At 37.5% G+C, this 15,152-nt stretch overlaps 1 pseudogene; it reads left to right on the top strand.

The window, feature by feature from the left end:
• LOC139175042 (zinc metalloproteinase-disintegrin-like MTP9) overlaps positions 1-14,198 on the top strand; it is a 31,498-nt pseudogene extending 17,300 nt beyond the window's left edge.
• The last annotated feature ends 954 nt before the right edge of the window (positions 14,199-15,152 follow it).

The raw sequence follows: 15,152 nt of genomic DNA on the forward strand, positions 1-15,152 counted from the left end.
CCCCAATTTTATTTTTTGCCACAAATGTTGATTTGACGCCCAATCTCCTTCTCTAATACCATCTAGTCTTTAATAACTGCACAATTAAATTGATAGACAAAATCTAGACAAACTAAATATGTACTTGGGTTTCTCATAGGGTTTTTCAGCTTTTAATTTTTTTCTTCTCCACATTACACACACACAAAGAAACGAGCTGTGGTGTTCCTTCAATATACCAGGGTGATTAGACAAAAGAATCACACATACCCTTCCCTGGTACAAGCTAATACAGGAGTTGTGCCTGTAGCCTAATTGCTAAGACAGGGTTCAAATACCAGTAAAAGGGTGTGACTAGCTGATGAAGGCTAATAAGCCCAAAATAGATCTATAGTAGTTTCCTTTCCTTTTCATTATCAACAAAAAATGTTACATATATATATATTAATACATATACCATAACATCTTATCTAGTATTAACCTACATTTGTATATTATTATGCAATAAACCAACATATTAATCTTTTATACATCATTAGTGAGTTGCCTGACTGTTTTATCCTTGTCATATCATGCCACTCCCCTCATTTTAAATGTTCTTTTATCTGTAAGTTGGGCAGTCACTGACTGGCTTCAAAATTTTGCTTCAACACCGCTCCTGCACAAATGTTTAGATCAAGGCAATCATCTCACCCAGACAATCCACATTCTTTTCTTCTTTCTCCTTTTGTGGTTCTGGCCTCCCCAGGTTATAATGGCTTTAATGGCCATCTTTCTAGCTACTGGTTTGAGTGTCTTTAACCAATGCCCCAGGGAAATTGCCATTTCCCTGTTCATGTCTGTCCGTGCCTCTCTTGTTCATCATCTCTCCATGATGGTTTAAGTCAAACCAAGACCTCTCCAATGAGCTGGGATATCAATATTTCCTCAGAAGCCCCCGAGGAAAGTGTTTGTCTTGCCGCAATGCTGGCTAAGCCTTTCCAGGGTTTTCATAGTTAATGGAATTTAAATGAATGTAGTGGACTGGATTCAGACAACACGTTAACCCCTCTCCCTAGCTAACTCGTGCTAAGACCAGCCATCACCATATAGTGAAAATGCATCCTGAATATGTTTAACAGATTTGCTTAGCTAAATGGCTTCTGAGACTAGAGTCTAAATTGAATTCTAACATTCTGAAGACTAGAAGTAACTGAGGATGGACTATGAACTTGCAAAAAGCCATGGAGAGTTATATATGCCCTAAGACTACATAATGTGATTCTATCTTCCATAAATTTTATCCTCCCCCCCTTTTTTCTTATAGGTCCATTAAATTTAATGGATTAACTCTAGGACTTGGTTATGTAGGCAAATTCTGCCATCCAAAGTATTCTTCAGCAATTATTCAGGTTAGTAGAAAGCATACCTGTTACCTATTTATATTTAAGTTAAAACCTACTGTATATTGTAATATTTCTGGATCAGGCGGAGTCAAACTGAGCTCTGATTGACAAATGAGCAGGTCAAATCTGGTTACAATTCATCCAAATAACACCTCTGAACAATATTCTTAGTGATTCTAATGACAAATGCAAATCACTCTTCTTTTCTTCCAATAAATTTAGGATCTAGGTTGCATAGGATTGAATTAATGTACATTAATACAATATGAGAGTTCTTCAGTACTTAAATAAAATTTATTTAAATAAATTTATAAACTAAATTTATAAATTTAAAATGTATTTAATTTTACTTAAATAAAATTTAAGTACTAAATTTACTTTAAAAGAAAAAAATACTCCAGTATTTTAACGTCTTGCAAGAAAACCACATTAGTTAATAATAATTATTATTAATAATAATTTATTAGATTTGTATGCCACCCCTCTTATTGAGAAACAGTAAATCTATTTTATCATTCACATAGAACGAATGGAAAGACATGGCAATAAAAAAACATACAGCAAAATTCCTAAAGTTTTGTTTCTTAATAATCAGAGTTAGGATGTGGGTAGTATGAGGCAATCCAAAACTGCTTTGCTCAAAGTCATTATTTATTTAGAAAGAACTACTCATTGTTAAGACTGTTCAGGACTTCAGCCTTCAATATTCTGAAAATGCTAACCCACACAAAAAACGATGAATATTTTTGAACTGAAGTTACATATAAGTTTAATAAATAAATAAAAGGCAAATGGATTCATAGGTTTTGATCTTCTCCTGTGGTGTAGCTTCTGGGCTTTAAAGTTTTCTTCTGGATGTATTTGTGGATATTCAAGAATTTTGGCGGGCAAACATGCATTCAGAAGAACTGGAGGAATTCTGAGATGGTATCCTCGACCCAAAATGTGTCACTTAGTGACATTTTTTAACACTTAGTGTTAATAATAATTGGATTCAGTTTTAGTTTCTTGATGGAATAACAATAAAGTATTTTCTTTTCTTCAGGTTCATAGCAATCAAACAAGTTTGATGGCATCTACAATGGCCCATGAGTTGGGTCATAATCTGGGCATTAATCATGACAAAGGTTCCTGTAATTGTAATTCTAAAGCATGTGTCATGTCTCCAACAATAAGGTAAGGATTGAGGAACATTTTTAATGACTTTCCAATTAAGTTATTTTTAAATTCATCCATTCATTCCAGCAGACGTGGTTGGTAAATCCACAGTAACTGAATTTAAACATGCCTGGGATAAACATATATCCATCCTAAGATAAAATACAAGAAATAGTATCAGGGCAGACTAGACGGGCTGTGAGATCTTTTTCTGCCCTCAATCTTCTATGTTTCTATTCATTCATTCATTCATTTAATTCGACGTCTATGCCACCCAATCCCGAAAGACTCAGGGCGGCTTACAACAATATAAAATACAAAACAATAAAAAGAAGTCAAATGTACCATCTAAAACTATAAAACCCTAATTATAACCCGTAATTAGACTATCCAGACAACACACAAGCACACCATTCATATGATTTGGCCATGATAGTTGTTAATTAATGGCTCCCATTACTGTTTATAGGTAATAATCTATAAAGATTTATAAGTAATAACCTAATTGCAAAATACTTGCAATTAATTGTTAAATATAATAAGAATTTAAAAAAATGAAATATAATAAGAATTTACAAAAATGAAATATAATAAGAATTTACAAAAATGAAATATAATAAGAATTTATAAAAATGAAATATAATAAGAATTTACAAAAATGAAATAGTCAGGGAGTTACCAAAAAAAGTGGGTTTTTGTAACTGGGTGTCACTGTGCTACATGTAATTAAAATATGTCACTTCACAGTGTTTTGTACAGAAGATCTTGCTTAGAAAACAATGTTGCTCAGTGAAGGTCCAAAAGAAAAACAACATTCTATTGTTTTCCCTTTAATTATATTAGTGTCTTCCACAGAGAGGCTGAGTAAAAAATGAAAATGAAAGTCAGCCCACTCAAACACAAGAAGTAGTTGATTGAGCTAATATCCTCATTGAACAATTATTTGGTTAAAAAAGAAAAGAAAGTTGGTGGAAATAAAATTGAGGGAGAATAATCTGGGAGTAAGATCAAGGTGTACAATGAGTTCTCTTAGCTATTTATGTATGCATGTACAGTATGTATGTATGTATTTGTTTATTTATTTTATTTGTTAGCAAATACTTCAGAAGAGAAGGATTTAGGGGTAGTGATTTCTGACAGTCTCAAAATGGGTGAACAGTGCAGTCAGGCGGTAGGGAAAGCAAGTAGGATGCTTGGCTGCATAGCTAGAGGTATAACAAGCAGGAAGAGGGAGATTGTGATCCCGCTATATAGAGTGCTGTTGAGACCACATTTGGAATACTGTGTTCAGTTCTGGAGACCTCACCTACAAAAAGATATTGACAAAATTGAACGGGTCCAAAGACGGGCTACAAGAATGGTGGAAGGTCTTAAGCATAAAACGTATCAGGAAAGACTTAATGGACTCAATCTGTATAGTCTGGAGGACAGAAGGAAAAGGGGGGACATGATCGAAACATTTAAATATGTCAAAGGGTTAAATAAGGTCCAGGAGGGAAGTGTTTTTAATAGGAAAGTGAACTCAAGAACAAGGGGACACAATCTGAAGTTAATTGGGGGAAAGATCAAAAGCAACATGAGAAAATATTATTTTACTGAAAGAGTAGTAGATCCTTGGAACAAATTTCCAGCAGACGTGGTAGATAAATCCACAGTAACTGAATTTAAACATGCCTGGGATAAACATATATCCATCCTAAGATAAAATACAGAAAATAGTATAAGGGCAGACTACATGGACCATGAGGTCTTTTTCTGCCGTCAGACTTCTATGTTTCTATGTTTCTATTTAGTTAAGTACGTATTTGTAATGTACATAGATATAACATTGTTTATATACCTAACATGGGTACTGATAAGAGGGAACAATTGGGCAGGGATGGAAGGTATGCTGGTGCACATATGAACGCTCCTTACTGATCTCTTAGGAATCGGCTGAGGTCAACAGTGAATAATTTAAGGGTAAAGTCTCGGGGGTTTGGTGACGAGACCACAGAGTCATGTAGTGAGTTCCAGGCATTAACCACAGTCAAATCTGGGCGGTTCACTTTCAGCTTGTATCTTTTGTGTGCTCATGTATTGTTGTGGTTGAAGCTGAAGTAGACATTGACAGGTAGGACTTTTAAATAATATTTTTATTATTTTTTATTATTTTTTGTTAGTTTTAGGAAAAAGATCACTGTAATTCTTCACTAGCCATCCCTTTTCCATCCTATATGTTTTTGCAATGAATTCTGTTCCTAGTCCAAATATGGATGCTGCCCTGATCTTATTTTGTTTCATCTTTATAGTTCTGTACCTCTCTATGAGTTCAGCAATTGTAGTCGTGAGGAACACCGGAGTTATCTTCTTAGAAAGCAGCCAGAATGCATTCTCAACAAACCCTTGATCACAGATATTATTGCACCTGCAGTTTGTGGAAATTACTTTGTGGAGGTGGGAGAAGAATGCGACTGTGGCTCTCCCAAAGTAAGTTTTCCTTTTAATCAACAAAAGTGATTTGAAAAAAAATTCTCAAAAATAGGAATCCTTAAAAAAAATATCATCTAGATTTCGAAGTGGTTTGAGCCACCCAAGAGGATGGTTTGTGAATGTCAGAGGTTTGTGCCCTTTATGTACATGCATGTATGCAGTGGTTTCTTGAATTTGGAGAACCAGCTGTAGAGGAATAAAGAACATGTATCTCACTCCCATTTGAGTATTTAACTGTGTATTTAAAAAAATAGCTGATTTACCTCTCCAAGAAAATCTTTCCCTACTGAAAACCCTTAATTTGTTCATGTGGACACATTATGTGTTTGATTATTTTCTTCAGCTGTTTCCTCCCAGATCTTATTATTTTTAATCTACGCTCTAATCCCAAATAATATTTTTATAAGGACAGTAATTTAGTGAAGTGTTCTTTTTGTATTGTTAAATAAACATGGCACCGGACCAGATTATCTCAGGGACCGCCTTCTGCCGCACGAATCCCAGCGACCAGTTAGGTCCCACAGAGTTGGCCTTCTCCGGGTCCCATCAACTAAACAATGTCGTTTGGCGGGACCCAGGGGAAGAGGCTTCTCTGTGGCAGCCCCGACCCTTTGGAACCAGATATCAGAGTTGCCCCCACCCTCCTAGCCTTTCGTAAGCTCCTTAAAACCCACCTCTGTCATCAGGCATGGGGGAATTGACATTTTCCCTCCCCCTAGGCTTATAAAAATGTATGTATGGTATGCTAGTATGTATGATTGGTTTCTAAATTGGGGTTTTTTAAATTAACTTAAATATTATATTTGTTTACATTGTATTATTATTGCTGTGAGCCGCCCCGAGTCTGCGGAGAGGGGCGGCATACAAATCTGATTAATAAATAAATAAATAAATAATAAATGTAATAATTTGTAAGAATCTCTTTGAGAGACAAAAGGAGAAGGAAAAGTCTATTCAACAGCCATATAAAACTTTGATTAGCCTGCAGAAGCCATTGAGAATGGCAAACATCTCAAGAGGAGTACCTCCCACCCATTCCCTTGGTCCATAAAAATGAGGGGGTAGAAATATACTTTCAGAACTGAAAGATTCTAATACTGATATTTTACAATAATGGTAGTGTTAATGTTCATGGTTGGTGCTTCTTCTCTGGCCTACCCCAAAGGCTGGCAAGAAGAGTAGAATATTCCTCATGAATAAGAAAAGAATGAGAGCTATAGGTTATGTGAGCTTCACAATTGGGAGACGAGGATATTTTTATTTGTTTTATCCTTTTCATATAGGAAATATCAGACAAGTCTGTTTCACGTAGATATTTGCAGTTTCATTTCATTTCATTTATTGGATTTGTATGCCGCCCCTCTCCGTAGACTCGGGGCAGCTAACAACAGTGGTAAAAACAACATGCGACAATCCAATACTAAAGCAGCTAAAAACCCTTATTTTAAAACCAATCATACATACAAACATACCGTACATAAATTGTAGAAGCCTAGGGGGAAAGAATATCTCAATTCCCCCATGCCTGACGACAGAGGTGGGTTTTAAGAAGCTTACGAAAGGCAAGAAGGGTGTGGGCTATTCTAATCTCTGGGGGGAGTTGGTCCCAGAGGGCCGGGGCCGCCACAGAGAAGGCTCTTCCCCTGGGTCCCGCCAAACGACATTGTTTAGTTGACGGGACCCGGAGAAGGCCCACTCTGTGGGACCTAATTGGTCACTGGGATTCGTGCGGCAGAAGGCGGTCCCGGAGATAACCTGGCCCGGTGCCATGAAGGGCTTTATAGGTCATAAGCAACACTTTGAATTGTGACTGGAAACTGATCGGCAACCAATGCAGACTGCAGAGTGTTGGTGTGACACGGGCATATTTAGGGAAGCCCATGATTGCTCTCGCAGCTGCATTGCAGTTTGCAAATAGCAATAAAAAACAGTTTGTGCATTTGCTAGCATGAACCCACAAGAAGGAACACAATGCAGAAATATTTGTTTTCCTTGGCAGTTTCCCTCTTCAAAATAGACCAATTCAAAAAGATCAACCCAAAAAGTCTATAACATCATTTGATATGTTTTGGTTTTCAGGATTGTAAAAGTGTCTGCTGCAATGCTGCAACTTGTAAACTGCGAGGTCAAGCAAAGTGTGACACTGGAGAGTGTTGTGAGAGATGCAAAGTAAGACTTGTTTATTTTTAACACCAAGATAGATTTTAACCTGCTCCATACTAGCCATATAAATATGTAATATCTCTTGACTGTTTACTATGATCTATACAGTTAAAATTATTCCTAACCCTTCTTCCAGTTTATTTCACCCTTGGGAACATATCCATAGGAAGGATAATTTAACAAAATTCCAGCCTTGTCTCAATTGCAAATGCACTCTTTTTGCATGTTAAATCATGTCTGTGAAAATAATATATTTGTTCTTTGGCTGGGTTTGCATGGAAACCCAGTTTAAATAAAGTTGGCCAATGTTTGAAATTGATGCCCTACTCACTTCCTGACTTTTTGGGAGCTTCTGAGAGATCTCTGGTAATGCTGTGTCATTTTTCTCTCTGAGACTTTTAGGATGAAAATCAGTGCAGAATACTTCTTGAAATAAAATTGCTTTTTTCCACTTAAATTCTCTAATGTTCTCCAAAGCTCTGCATTCAATTATTTTGAAGGTTTTGCAGGATTGTGAAGAGAGAGGTGCAAGTTCCTCATTCCTCCTGTATGTAATCCCAGTTGACTCTGCAGTGAATATTTTGAGCAGAAGGGCCAAAAATATTTTGTTCTTTCCATATTTTCATCACAAGCCTAGATTCACAGCAAGAGAAAGTATTTTTCAGCACAACAGAAAATTCCGTGAATGCTCCTTCCCATGTAAGGAAATAAAAATATATCATGAGAAGTTCATCAATTAACTTTTCCCTGCCTTTTTATGGCAGTCCAATTGATTTCCATTTTATGATCAGCCAATCTGTAATCTGATGTTACAGGAATTTTCATTGCAATCATTTCCCCATAGCAATAGCAATAACGCTTAGACTTATATACCGTTTCACAGTGCTTTTACAGCCCTCTCTAAGCAGTTTACAGAGTCATCCTATTGCCCCCAACAATCTACCTCCTCATTTTACTAACCTCGGAAGGATAGAAAGTTGAATCAGCCTTGAGCCTGGTGAAATTGGAACTGCTAAATTTCAGGCAACTGGCATTCAGCAGAAGTAGCCTGCAGTACTGCACTCTAACCACTGCACCACCATGGCACTATACACAATTCCAAAATGGCAGGGATTCCTTGCTTAGTAATCCTCATACAGATCAAGAGGAAATTTTGAAATGTGTTATGAATCATGGTTTGACTTCTTGATCCTTGCTGATAAACAATGATAGCTGGAAGTATTTTTCATTCTCAATCACAGTTTAAGAAAGCAACAGTTGAATGTCGGGCAGTAAAGGATGACTGTGATGTGGCTGAACGCTGCACTGGCCGTTCCGGTGAGTGTCCCACGGATGAGTTCCAGCAGAATGGACATCCATGCCAAAAGGACCAAGGTTACTGCTACAATGGAAAATGTCCCACCTTGACAAAACAATGTATTGCTCACTTTGGGCCAGGTAAGTCAATCTTAATATTTTAGAACAGTGGTATTACAAACAACAGTCATAGCATTAATGTAATATTTTCTCCTTTGAATTCATCATTACTTTTCTATTTTGTAATAAAATAAGAAGGAGCCTTGAGGGTCTTCTCATCCAACTCCCTGCTCAAGTAGGAAACCACATACCATTTCCTGCCTCTTCTTAAAAAGATCTCCAGTGTTGGAGCATCTACAACTTATGATGGATTTGTACAAATGGAATAATTTTACAAGTGAAGTTCTTTCTTTGGAAACTTTAGAGCCCAGCTCTCCAGATCTCCTGGTTTAAAGTTGTAGTTATTCTTATAGAACATGGCCAATGGTCCAAGATGATGGCAGTTGTAGACAAGAAATTGGAAAAAAAACTGTCTTTGGGGAAAGGATGTTTTTGTAGTTTGTAGATATAGAGTACAGTGGTACCTCATCTTACGAACGCCTCTTCTAATGAACTTTTCAAGATACGAAACCCGGTGTTTAAGATTTTTTTGCCTCTTCTTCCGAACTATTTTCACCTTACGAACCCAAGCTGCCGCGGCTGGGATAAAGGGGTTTCTTTTTTTTCCCTTTTTTGAAGAAAGAAAAGGGAGGGGCGGCTTGGAGGGGGAAAGACTTTGCATTAACAAAAGTAGGAGAACAGCGTGCTTGCAGGCACTGAAAGGGTGTCTTTTGAAGAAAGAAAAGGGAGGGGCGGCTTGGAGGGGGAAAGACTTTGCAGAGAACAGCTTGCTTGCAGAGGCACTGAAAGAGTGTCTTTTGAAGAAAGAAAAGGGAGGGGCGCCCCCCTTGCCTTTCCTCCTTCCCACACACCTTTTAGCCTAGCCTTGCTTCTTCCACCCGCCCCCTTTAGCTGCTCCTCCCTGCCCTCTGTCCGCCTCCCTTCTAAAGTTTGGGATTTTCCTGAAGGATTTGCACGCATTATTTGCTTTTACATTGATTCCTATGGGAAACATTGTTTCGTCTTACGAACTTTTCACCTTATGAACCTCCTGCTGGAACCAATTAAGTTCGTATCATGAGGTACCACTGTATTTCCAAATTGCGCTGGGATCAGGCACCTGAGCTGGCCGTCGCTAACAACTGACAGGGAGACAGGATTGTCTAATGACTGCTGACTGATGTAAAAGCCCAAAATGTTACATGTTTGAGCAGTCGACTTTGCTCTCCTACCTGATACACCCATTCTCATAGATTGGAGCTGGCCTTCAAGTCCCTCCTTTGTCTCAACCCGGCTGTGAGGTATTTTGGCTCATGTATGAAAAGGCACATTATGACTGGTATGAGAGATTCAATTAAGTCTGACTGCCGTCCCTCATCAAAAGAAGGGGTGTGACAGTAGATAGGTGCTTTTATACTTCAGACTTGGCCCTGATTGGCTAAAGGGCAGTGTCTTCCCAACCTTGGAGGCTATCTGTCTCACAACTTCAAATCTCAGCCAACGAATGCTTTGTTTTGCACATTGGTAAAAAGAACCAGAATACTAAATATAAACTTGGCGGAAATGAACTTGTAGATGACCCTCGCTCTGTCAAAGACCTTGGAGTACTCATATGCAATGACCTAAGTGCTAGAGCCCACTGTAACAACATTGCCAAAAAAGCATTAAGAGTTGTTAATCTTATCTTACATAGTTTCTTCTCTAGAAGCATTGAACTGCTAACCAGAGCATAAAAAACATTTATCAGACCAATTCTAGAATACAGCTCACCTGTATGGAACCCACATTGCATATCAGACATTAATGCAATCAAGAGAGTCCAGAAATATTTCACAAGAAGAGTCCTTCACTCCTCCTCTCGCAACAAAATACCTTACTGCCCCAGGCTTGAAATACTGCAATTAGACAACTTGCAACTACGACGCCTCCATTCTGATTTAACTGTAGTTCATAAAACCATATACCAAAATGTCCTTCCTGTTAGTGACCTTTAATCACAACAACACACAAGCACACAATAGATACAAACTAAATGTAAACTGCTCCAAACTAGACTGCAGAAAATACGACTTCAGCAATAGAGTGATCATCACCTGGAATGCACTACCTAACTCAATGGTTTCTTCCCCAAACCCCCAAATCTTTAACCTTAGATTGTCTACAGTTGACCTCTCCCCTTTTCTAAGAGGTCTGTAAGGACCGTGCATAAATGCACCATTGTGCCTACCATCCCTGTCCTACTGTCCTATTGTCTTTTTTATGATTAATTTCTACTTATGTTATTCTTATACAAACTACTATATTTGTTTGACAAACAAACAAACAAACAAACAAACAAACAAAAATTAAATATCTCCAACCTACAAGCAGGGGCTTATCAGGTAGGTCCAACACCCATTCCATCCCCTTGTCTTAATAGTTTATGAAAAGTCAGACGACATGTGATGGTGATTGGAGAATCCGAATTGCATATTAAAACATTGTTCCACATAATCGATCCATATTGGATTTATGGAAGATGTGATTTAGAAAATAAATCTACACTTGCTGTATTAGTTACCTTGCTTTGAAAATGTAAATTTCAGTTCAGACAAGGACATCTTTATTTTGGTCAGTTAAGTAGTGTAAAATGATGTAACATTATATTCAAAAAGCTTATGCCTGGGATTTGATAAGCCTCAAACCGAGAATGACACGTGATGATTTTTCCAAGCTGAGTTCTTTCTTCTTTCACTCCTGTAGACAAAATCTTGCTGGACTAAAGACTATTGTCTGCATCTACAATACAGTCTGTAAATTATTAGGGAGGAGCTGTCTCCACACTCTCTCACATGTAATATCTGTAATGCCTCTTATTATATAATTCAGGCATAATGAGGATTTGATAAATAATGGGTTACAAAATAATTGGTTACAAATAAGCAAATACAGTATTGATCCTAATTTATTTAATTCTCTGAGATCTCTTAAGTCATTTTTTTATCCTATTGGCATGTTTTACACTCATGTGTTTGTGTTGGTTCCTCACTCTCTCCTGCAGATAAACCAGTGGCTCCAGATGTATGTTTTCAAAATAACCGGAAAGGGGATGAGTATGCCTACTGCAAAAGGGTAAATGATTTAAGGAGTCCATGTGAACCAAAGTAAGCAATCTAAATTATTTCCTTCTATGATGATGACATAATATAAGGATAATAAGAAATATTTTAGGGTCCTCATCTGTGGGAATATGAATACTGTATTGCTAAAGCAGTAGAAATGTGAGCTAATTTCTGAATGGCTAATTTTTCTTTGTTTTCCATTTTGGGTTACAAGGTATAACAAAAGTTGGGTGTAAAAGGAGTGCCATGAGGATAGAACTGCCTTTAAAAAGATTGTGTCAGAAATGACAGATAATTCTTGACTTACAACCATTTGTGATTTACAACTGACCCTTGCACTTACAACTGTTGCATTATTCCTATAGTCAAGTAACCAAAGTTTGGGTGCTTGGCAACCAGTATATATTTATGAAAGGTGCAGTGTCTCAAGATCACATGATCATCTTTGCAACCTTCTAGCCAGCCTCCAATAAATCAAAGACAATGGAGGAAGCCTTCCCTGGATCCAGCCACCCATTGTCCTGTCTCCAACCTTCCCTTCATGGGGAAGGTTGTTGAGAAGGTGGTGTCCCTCCAGCGGTTCTTGGAAGAAGCTCTCTAGGCCTTTGGCAGTCAGGATTCAGGCCCAGCTACAGCACGGAAACTGCTTCGGTCACACTGATGGATGATCTCTGGCAGGCCCGGGACAGGGGTTTATCCTCTGTCCTGGTGCTTCTTGATCTCTCAGCATCTTTTGATACCATCGATCATAGTATCCTTTTGCGCCAACTGGAGGGGCTGGGAGTAGGGGGCACCGTTCTACGGTGGTTCTCCTCCTACCGCTCTTGTTGGTTGCAGTCGGTGTTAGCAGGGGGTCAGAGGTCGACTCCTAGGTTCCTACCTTGTGGTGTTCACAGGGTGAGTTACCACCAGTATGCTGATGATACTCACCACCCAGGCTGCCCACCATCATGGCCTTTTATTTTTAACTTTTGTTCTAATTATAATTGTTTTAAGCCATTTCTAACTTTTTATTATAGTGTAAGTCACTCAAGAGACAAGCAAAGGAAAATCCTCTCGTTACTCCATTCTGTTTAATTAGACTGTATTCCCTGCTTCTTTTTCAGGGATGTAAAGTGTGGCAGGTTATACTGTTCACCGGAAAACATGATAGCATGCTCAGTGAAGTATATGCGAAGTGATCCAGATGATGGAATGGTTGATCATGGAACAAAATGTGGAGATGGAAAGGTTAGTAAAAGATTACCTCTAATCTGATTCCAAGGGTTGATCACTAAAAATGTCACAATGGATCTTGCTGAAAGCCAGGTTTATATTTTTCTCACTACAGTGAATCTACATAAAAGAATAGGCACTTTTAATTTAATTTAATTAATTTTAATTTAATTTAATTTTAATTTAATTAATAGGTATTTTTCTCACTACAGTGAATCTACATAAAAGAATAGGTATTTTTAATTTAATTTAATTAATATTAATTTAATTTAATTTTAATTTAATTTAATTAATGGGTATTTTTCTCACTACAGTGAATCTACATAAAAGAATAGGTATTTTTAATTTAATTTAATTAATAGGTATTTTTCTCACTACAGTGAATCTACATAAAAGAATAGGTATTTTTAATTTAATTTAATTAATTTTCATTTCATTTAATTTTAATTTAATTTAATTAATGGGTATTTTTCTCACTACAGTGAATCTACATAAAAGAATAGGTATTTTTAATTTAATTTAATTAATTTTAATTTAATTTAATTTTAATTTAATTTAAAATAGGTATTTTTCTCACTACAGTGAATCTACATAAAAGAATAGGTTTTCTTATTCTTTTGTTTTTTTCTTCAAACAACAACCACAACAAATGAAGTGAATGTCCAGGGCTGTTCCTTTCTTCTAAGAAGAAAATGCTGGGCCTTCTCAGAGCTTTGTGCTTCTCTTTTGCAGCACTTTCTCAACAGACTGTCAAGAGACTGTCCTTTCTCTTAAATTGTAGGTATCTCCATAGAGAAAGTGGAAAGGAAAAGAGAGAATAGCAAGAGCATTTAGAATTATACATTGCTTCATAGTGCTTTATATAGCTCCCTATAAGCATTTTAAAGAGAGTAAACATATTTCCCCTAACAATCTGGGTCCTCATTTTACCGACCTTGGAAGGATGGAAGGCTGAGTCAACCTTGAGCCTACTGAGATTTGATCTTCTGGCAGCCAGTGGTCAGCAGAAGTAGCTTGCAGTACTGTACTGTAACCACTGCACCATCGAGAAAATCAGGACAGAGCTGGTTGTGACCTAAAGGACACCAGTTCAATGAAGCCACTTAGAAGAGTTGAACCAATCCCAAAAGCTTATCTTAAAGGATCAGGAATCACCCACACCCACACCCACATTATACAATGTAGAACCAGAAAGAAGTATGGATTAGTTCTAAGGTATGACAGAGTTAATTGTGTAGGAAGGTGCTGTCTTACTCTGTTGATAATCTCTTACTTCAACTTTCAGGTCTGTCGCAACAGGGAATGTGTTGACGTGAAAACAGCCTACTGATGAACAACTGTCTTCTCTCATTTTTGATTTTGGAGATCCTCCTTCCAGAAGGCTTTCCTCAAGTCCAAAGACACCCCATCTGTCTTTATCATACTAGTAAATCACTCTTAGCTTGCAATATTTCTTTTCCATATTTAATCTGATTATAATCAGATTTACTATAATCAAACCTTTTCCCTGCCATACCTACAATACCAAAGGTTTAATTGATGTCAATGCTTCTTCTCCCGAAATTTTATGCTGACTTTCCCAGACATAGCTGCTTCTATCAATAAACTAATATCATTCTAAATTTTATAAAGACTCATCTTTCAAATCTGATTTGCTAAAGTAAACCACATCAAGAATTTGCATGCAATCATGAGTTAAACCTTCCAGGTGAATTATCTACTGGTATTAAAGAAGTTGGAATTAGTTTATTCACAGTCACCGGTTTAATTCAATCTCAGAAAGAGCCCATAAATATAAATCACTCGCACATTGGAACACATTGTGCTTTTCAAAAGGCAACTGGACATTCTTGGTTTTTCCTTGAAAGCGTTTCACTGCCCATCCAAGATGCTTCTTCAGTTCTTCAAGTCCAGTTGTCTTTTGAAAAGCACCTCTGAGACAACCATGACCTGGATAATTGAGACTCTCCATAGACACTGCAACACAGTGCTATTTGTTCCTGATTTGGGGGGCGGAGGGGGGTATATCCAGTAAAGGGCTACCCAAAAAAAAGTTCTACCACACTGTGGGTGTGGCTTATGCAGGATGCCCTGCATTTTCTTTGAACATCTTTCAGTGCAAATTCGGTGCTCTGGGGTGGAACTCCATTTTTGCTACCCTACTGCGTTCTCTCTCATCTGGGCAGCAGACCACCCCTGGGTCCATCAGAGTAGGCCAGAAACAAGAGCTCCACCAAAAATGGTCAGGCTATTTTCAGACCCTTGGGATAAGATAGTCCAATAT

This window comes from Erythrolamprus reginae, chromosome 12, assembly GCF_031021105.1.
Source record: "Erythrolamprus reginae isolate rEryReg1 chromosome 12, rEryReg1.hap1, whole genome shotgun sequence".
Lineage (NCBI taxonomy): Eukaryota > Metazoa > Chordata > Lepidosauria > Squamata > Dipsadidae > Erythrolamprus > Erythrolamprus reginae.